At 32.4% G+C, this 7,809-nt stretch overlaps 1 pseudogene; it reads right to left on the bottom strand.

The window, feature by feature from the left end:
• Positions 1-1,458: 1,458 nt before the first annotated feature.
• Positions 1,459-2,793, bottom strand: LOC145067154 (protein FAR1-RELATED SEQUENCE 5 pseudogene; annotated as a pseudogene).
• Between the last annotated feature and the right edge of the window lie 5,016 nt (positions 2,794-7,809).

Consider the following 7,809-nt stretch of genomic DNA (forward strand, 5'->3'; position numbering starts at 1 on the left):
TTTTCACAAAATACCCTCATAGTTTCGTTTTTTCACAAAATACCATCATACAATCATTATTTTCACAAAATACTCTCATAATTTTGTTTTTTCACAAAATATCATCGTACATTCGTTATTTTCACAAAATACCCTCATAATTTCGTTTTTTCACAAAATACCATCATACATTCGTCATTTTCACAAATTACCCTCATAATTTTGTTTTTTCACAAAATACCATCGTACTTGTGTTTTTTTTTTCACAAAATACCCTCATAATTTCATTTTTACACAAATTACCATCGTACATTCGTTATTTTCACAAAATACCCTCATATTTTTGTTTTTCATGAAATACAATCGTACTTGAGGTTTTTTTCACAAAATACCCTCACAATTTCATTTTTACACAAAATACACCATACTTTCGGTTTTTTTACATAAAATATCCTCACACTTGTGTTTAAAACACGTAGTGGCAACCAAATTTCAATTATAATCACACTAATCATAAACAATCAACAAATTTCATTCGAAAACATTAAAATTGTTAAGAAGCATCAATAACTTCTAGATTATTCATACATGTTTTTGTGTCTAAAACATGAAAAATGTGCAGTTAACCAAAAAAATGTCATGAAGCATCTAGTTTTTCTTTTGCCCACAGAAACAACACATTTCATCATTATGTCTCTTGCAACGATTCATCCGCCTGATACATGAAAAAAATATTAAATTGTTAATATAATCATTCGAGTTCTCAGTCATGAAAATTAAATTATTATTATAATTACCTTTCTTTTTGAACAACTAGTAGCATAATGACCCAATCTTTGACAGTAAGAGCATGTTCGTTTTTTAGGGGTCTCTAAAGAAGACTTTATTCTACTTGCAAGTTTCGGACGCCCTTTTTGTAGTAGTTGGACCAAGAGGATCACGAATAGATAAATGTGGCATCATATCTACTTGCGAAACTCCCATACAAGAACTTTGAGATGCATTCTCCAAAGACATAGATTTTTTTCGATTTGCTTGTTCATCTAAAATACTTATCAATATCGTATTAATTTTTTGTATCTTTGAAAGGGAGTGCCTTGCTTGTTCAATTAGTTTAGTAAAATTCGAAAGAACACAAAATAATGTGTAGGCACTAACTCCATTTTCATTATTTATTTCTTCGAGTCCGATACTAACACTACCCAGTTTGTATCTAGCATTAAGGGTCCATCGCGATAAAATATAGTGACTCGGAAGTTCTTGAACATGCTTCTTCTTCATCACATATAAGCTATGTTTGCATAAAATCCCATTTTCCTCATACATAGAACACGAACATGTAACGCTGACTTGATTTAAAGAGCGAAAGGTAACAATACGCCAATATTTAGTATCAACATCCAATTGCCCAACTTTATATGTGCTTTCTTCTGTAGTTTTTGTTATAGTCTCGTGAGTCAAATTGGTAATAGCTTCAGTCTATTCTTTTTTGAAAGTATCAAACATTTTTCTAGTATAAAATTGACCTGCTTTTTCTTCTATTGGATGCACTGAAGAAAGAACTGGTCTCGAGTTCATAGTCTTGAAATCTTCATCTTCTTCGGCAGCCCTTCGTGACTCAACTGCTTTGTCGCATTGCACAACGAATTCATTCAACATGGTCCTCGAGTTAACAAATCCATCAAAAAATGAATTGATACTCTCACTTCGTTCGGTTGTGGTCAAACCAGCAAAGGAAATATCCTTCAAGTAGGGTTTAGCCCAATGTATACGTTGGTTATACATGTCACTAAGCCAACAATTGTTTTCCAATTCATACTTAATACGCATATCTTCCCATGTTGCTTCAAATTGTTCAATGGTGTCACTATTTAACCATTGTCTGTGTGTCTCTTGAAAATCACTGTAACGGGAAACATACGATCGAAGGTGCTCAATTTCATGCTTCCTGATATGCCATGAACAAAAGCGATGTCGAGTATTTGGAAAAACTTTTTTTATTGCATTGCCCATAACTTTGTCTTGATCGGTAATAATTGCCTTCGGATACTTATCAAACATACATTTGAGGAAATGTTCAAATAACCATTCAAATGTCTCCTCTTTTTCGTTTTCAAGCAACGCTCCACCAAAAAGTATAGATTGTCCATGATGATTCACCCCAGTAAAGGGAGCAAAAGGCATCTTGAATTTGTTAGTCATATACGTGACATCAAAGACAACAATATCTCTGAATTTTGTATATGCATCTCTTGTACCATCAACCCAAAAGATATTTCTAGGATACCCATCATCAGACAAATCCACGACAAAATACTGGTCACCGTCAACTAATGTTTTATCTTGAAAATGTTTTATTAGTCCACATAACTCCTTTCCTCTATGTTGTTTTCGATGCTCAGATAAGACATCGACACATTGCTTTGAAGTTACATCAACTACATTTGAGCTTTTCATTGTATTAACGACCTTTTTAATCTGAGAAGGTTTCAACCCTGCTTGCCCAAATTGCACCATCAGAGATTTAGCTTTTACTGAATGGTGGAAATTGCTATGAGATCGATGCTTCATCACCTTCGTAGGTGTCATGGTCAAGTCGTGATTGTGTGTGTCATTAAATAAGTCCACCAACCATTTCCCATCCTCCTGTATTGTTATTCGAAGCTTTGCTTGACATCCGATTCTAACATCTCTACGATGTTTTTTCTCATTTTCACTTGAAGCATTTTTGTCCATCCGTTTGAAACCTTCTTTGTTACATACATATATCTTCCGAAAAGGCTCATTTGTTTTAGGGATTTTTAATTGTGTCATCTCTACGTATACCAAAGCCATGCAAAAATGAATAATCAATATAAAATGTATAGGCATCATCGGGTGTATCAAAAACCTTTCCTAATATCCTTTCATCATTAACATCATCTTCGTCAAATTCGATGTTCACACTGAAATCATTAAGTTCTTCAGATTAATTATCCCTGTCAAAAATACCCGTTACCCGAATTACCCACCCGATTTATTTGGGTAACGGGTAAATAGGGTTGGGTAAATCGGGTATCGGGTTAATTTTTTCGGGTAAGTGGGTAACCTGAATTTTTTTCGGGTCGGGTAAAGGGTAAGTTGTTTGGGTTTCGGGTATACCCGATTACTCGAAATATATATAAGAAATACTGTCCCTTTATGAGTTTATTTAACCCTCTCAATTCTCAAATCCTAATTTCCCTCGTTGAGGCTCGTTCTATTTTCCCCACGTCAAAAAACCCTCGTACCTCGTCCGCTCTTCATTGGTATTCGTCACTAATGGATGACTATATTGAAGTAGAAGATGAGACGATTGAAGTTGACAACCCAACCAATGATCAAGTTCCACAAGAAAAATAGAAAAAAAAATAAAGAATTCAACCCAAGATCGAAAGTTTGGAAAGAATACTTGATATCTCAAATATTATTGAGTAAAAAATCTCAATGTTCAAAGTTTAGCACGACATACTTATTTCATTACATTTATTTTTAGGTGCCATTAAAAAATTAAAAATCGGGTAATACCCGAATTACCCTTAGCCAACCCATTACCCGAATTACCCATACCCAAATTACCCGAATTTAATTTAGGTAGGGTAACGGGTAATTTTTTTTATTTGAAAAACCCGAATTACCCAACCCGAATTACTCGAAACCCAAAAATTTTACCCGATCAACATCCTTACTTCAGATTCATATGTTGCTTCTACAAAATCACTTGTGTCAAAATTTTCATTTATATACGGTTCTATAGCTTGATCAACTGCTTCGGCTTCAAACACCATGGCCTATACAAAACCACAAATAAAAGACAATAAGAACTTGACCCAACATGGCAAGCTTATTTTATAGATATTTCCCATTACATGGGCATAAAACAACTGACATGCATACATATTAAAAAAAAACTATTGGTGTTTTTAGTTTTCAATTTTAAAGTCAAAATCAACATTTCCTTTAAATAAAAATGCCTTCATCTTGATACAAGTAAAAGAGAATTTTAAGAATACAACTTCAGGACAAGTTCTCAGATATTATATTCACACCGGGTGGGTAAGATTAAATTGACTTGAGTATAACATTAATGCAAGTGCAACATTTTTTCCTACACCAGGTATCTAATTAACAAAGGGATTAAAGACTTTTCAATAAATGATTATCCAAATCCACAACACGGTGCAATCCTCTGCTCACAGAAACAATAAAAACACGAGATAGTGCACTGAAATTCAAAAATAGAAAATAGGGGATGCAAATTGCGATTTCTGTATACTGATATTTGCCAGATGTGATCGTTTTTTTTTTTTTTTTTTTTTCTGGGAATAAGGTTTTCTGCGATTTTTTTTCCCTTTCCAATCGTTTTTTGTTTGACAATTGAAACTTGTTTGTTTTTCTTGTGAAATACAGTTTCTTTGAATTCTGATTTCTTTGCAATCGGTTTTGTGATTGTATGATAATTTTTTTTCTTCGATTATGGAACCAACGATGATATGACGATTAGTGAACAAAAAAAACAGGAATTGAGTTTAGGCAGTCAATAATGAAACACGTATGGAAAAAGGATTTTTTTGTGAAAATTAAACAATTTAACAAAACTACGTAGTTTTGACTCATTGAGTACCTAAACTTATATACCCTTAAGGATATATTCACTTTTCCCTCTCTCTCTCTCTCTCTCTCTCTTTCTCTCTCTCTCTCTCTCTATATATATATATATATATATATATATATATATAGCATGCTATATAGCAATATACTTTCATTTAGATGTTTATTATAGCATGCTACATTCATTTATTTTTTTAAAGCTTTCTAATTAAAAGCATTTTTACTTTAAATGTTTTCTTTTTCTTATTAACACATTATACTTTCATAGTAAGTTGTTTTTTTTTTAAATTATCTGTGTATTATGGTATTGTACTTTATTTGTGATTGTCCTGATAGTATTGAAGGAAATGCCCAAATTACCCACGACCCTCAAACTATCTAGTGTGTGTGTATATATATATATATATATATATATATATATATATAGAGAGAGAGAGAGAGAGAGAATTTTGTTTTATTATTGGATTAATACTTTTAATCTTGAAACAAAATCCGATCGAACCCTTTCGGTAACTCCACTCTCAAGATACAAAAAGACGGTGAGGAAGGTAAGCACGAAGCATATTAAAAATCGACCTCATTAGGAATCATAGCGACCTACCAGTATTAGAGTGAGTGCACCTAGTCTTGATTCAATGATAATGTTTTTAATTAAACACTTGAAGACACATGTGATATAATTATAATACATATAGTGAACTATACCATATACTAAATATAAACCTTTTAAATTTATAATTGTCCTTCTATTTTAATTCTCTTATTATATGAAGTTCAAGATAAATATTTAGATTTTAATTCAAGTTTAAATAATATTCAAATTTAATTAATTAAATATTCAAATTTAATTCTAATTAGATAATATTTCAAATTAATCTTAAAATTAGAATATTCAAATTTAAACAATTAAAATAACATTCAATATAAATATTCACGTTTAAATAATATTCAAATTTAAACTCTATTTAAATAATATTCAAAACTAATCTCATTATTCGAATATTCTGAATTAAGCAATTAAAATAATATTTTAATCAAGCAGTTTATACTAAAATTTTGAAAAAATACCAAAAATTTGAAAATATGGAAAAAGCCTGATTACGTGCTACGTAATGTCCATATTCAAAAATTTTGATTTCAATTTTACAAAGAAGTGCAAAAAACCAAAACCTTTTGGCATTAATACCACTGTTGGGGATTTATTGCATGAAGTGCACTCTCTAAAGGTAGCAGAATAATCAAAAGATTTACCTAAGTGCACATGCATCTAAGAATATAGGTTTTACTAGTTTTAGCAACATACTTTAAATCAAACTAAAAGAATGATAAAATACTTACTTCTTGATCCTTACATGATCATGTGAATGACAACCTTACAATGGATGAAGATCCCAAAGTATAACTCCTCTAATGTAGTCAAACACAAGACAAACTCTATTAGGGTTTATGCGAAAATCCTATAACCATAGAGAGGGGTTATAATATTTTTATATGGAAAAGAAAGAGAGACGGGAGAACAAAAATTAGAGGCTCTAAATGTTTTTCTCTAAGGTTTAATCCCAAGCCCTCTATTTATAGGCAGTAGATAAATCCTCAAGATATTCAAATTCTTAGGGTTTAGCCTTTCCTTATTTAAAACCAATCAAAATCTAGAATATCCTTCTAGATTTCGTTCCATCTTTCTTTCATGAGGGTTATAGGATATTCCAATTCACCCAAATGATTTAATTAATATTCAAATCCTTTAATTAGTTAAAAACAATTTAATTAATTACCAAAATAATTTCTAATTAATTTATTATTCGTTAATAAATTAACAACTTTTTTTTTCATTTCCTTAATGCTACTTATGTCATGAGGACAACCCAAAAGGATCCTGTTATTATTTGGAAATAGTACCAACTAGTTAATCATATTGGACACTATTTCCAAAAGTAAGACATTTTCTTGCCAATTCACTGATTGTTCCTAATCCAATTAGATATAAGGAGTAAGACAAATAGTTGAATAAGCATATTATGTACCCAAAATTATATGTTACAAGATAATAAACCATAATTACATCTAAGCAATTAAACTAGAGTATAAGGGAAGAAAGTGTGTAAATCTAAGCTATCTGACAAGTGAGTCGGGAGTACCTTAATTTTCTCAATAATAGTTTCGTTTTAATAAAAAAAGTTTCAAGCTTTTTGTTTTAATCTTTACTTAAATCTTTTTCATGACAATTACACGTAATATATTTTCCATTGAATATTTTGACATAAAGTTTGACCACAAACTCCTCGTAGATTCGACACTTACTTAACCTAGATATCTAGTGGTTTTTAAGGTTATTTTTTTATTGAGACGATGACCTCAATCACAATAATGCTATTTAAGTGAAGTGAGATTTTTAAGAGGAAATAACGAGTGTATGGTCATAAGTATATGAAATTTTTATATGTACACACTTAAAATAAGGCTAGAGTTACAATTATCACAAATGGAATCAAGGATACCCGAATCCGCATACATGTAGTCGATAGCACCCATATCCATTGAAACGACCCAAAAATACGGCCCAAAAATTTCATTTTTAATATAACCATAATCATAAAACGGAGTATATCATAATAAAACCATGCGTTGCAAATCTCAGAACCATACTAAAATACAAATGAGAAAACGGTGTCATAACTATATCAAAACATATATAAGATAATTGATCAACTCCCAGGATAAAAACTGTGGCTGTGGTGTGTGCGATGCCATCATCCCGAGCCCTTCCCTCTGCTTGCGGAAGTACCTGAAACCAAAACTGAAACTGTAAGCACGAAGCTTAGTGAGCTCCCCCAAACTACCACATACCACACAAACATATAAAACACATACTGGGCCTTGCCCACTGCATCGGACCGAAGTCCGGCTAACCGGGGCCTTGCCCCCTACATCGGACCGAAGTCCGAAGCTGACTGGAACATCGGACCGAAGTCCGAAGCTGACTGGGATCTTCGTCCCCTACATCGAACCGAGTCCGAAGCTGACTAGGACATCAGACCGAAGTCCGAAGCTGACTGAGACATCGGACCGAAGTCCGAAGCTGACTGGGACCTACGTCCCCTACATCGGACCGGAGTCCGAAGCTGACTGGACCTCTGTCCCCTACATCGGACCGAAGTCCGAAGCTGACTGAACATAGCATAAACATATCAACTGGCATAA

This window comes from Lactuca serriola, chromosome 8 (genome assembly GCF_051521515.1).
Source record: "Lactuca serriola cultivar US96UC23 chromosome 8, Lser_US96UC23_V15, whole genome shotgun sequence".
Taxonomy (NCBI): Eukaryota; Viridiplantae; Streptophyta; class Magnoliopsida; order Asterales; family Asteraceae; genus Lactuca; species Lactuca serriola.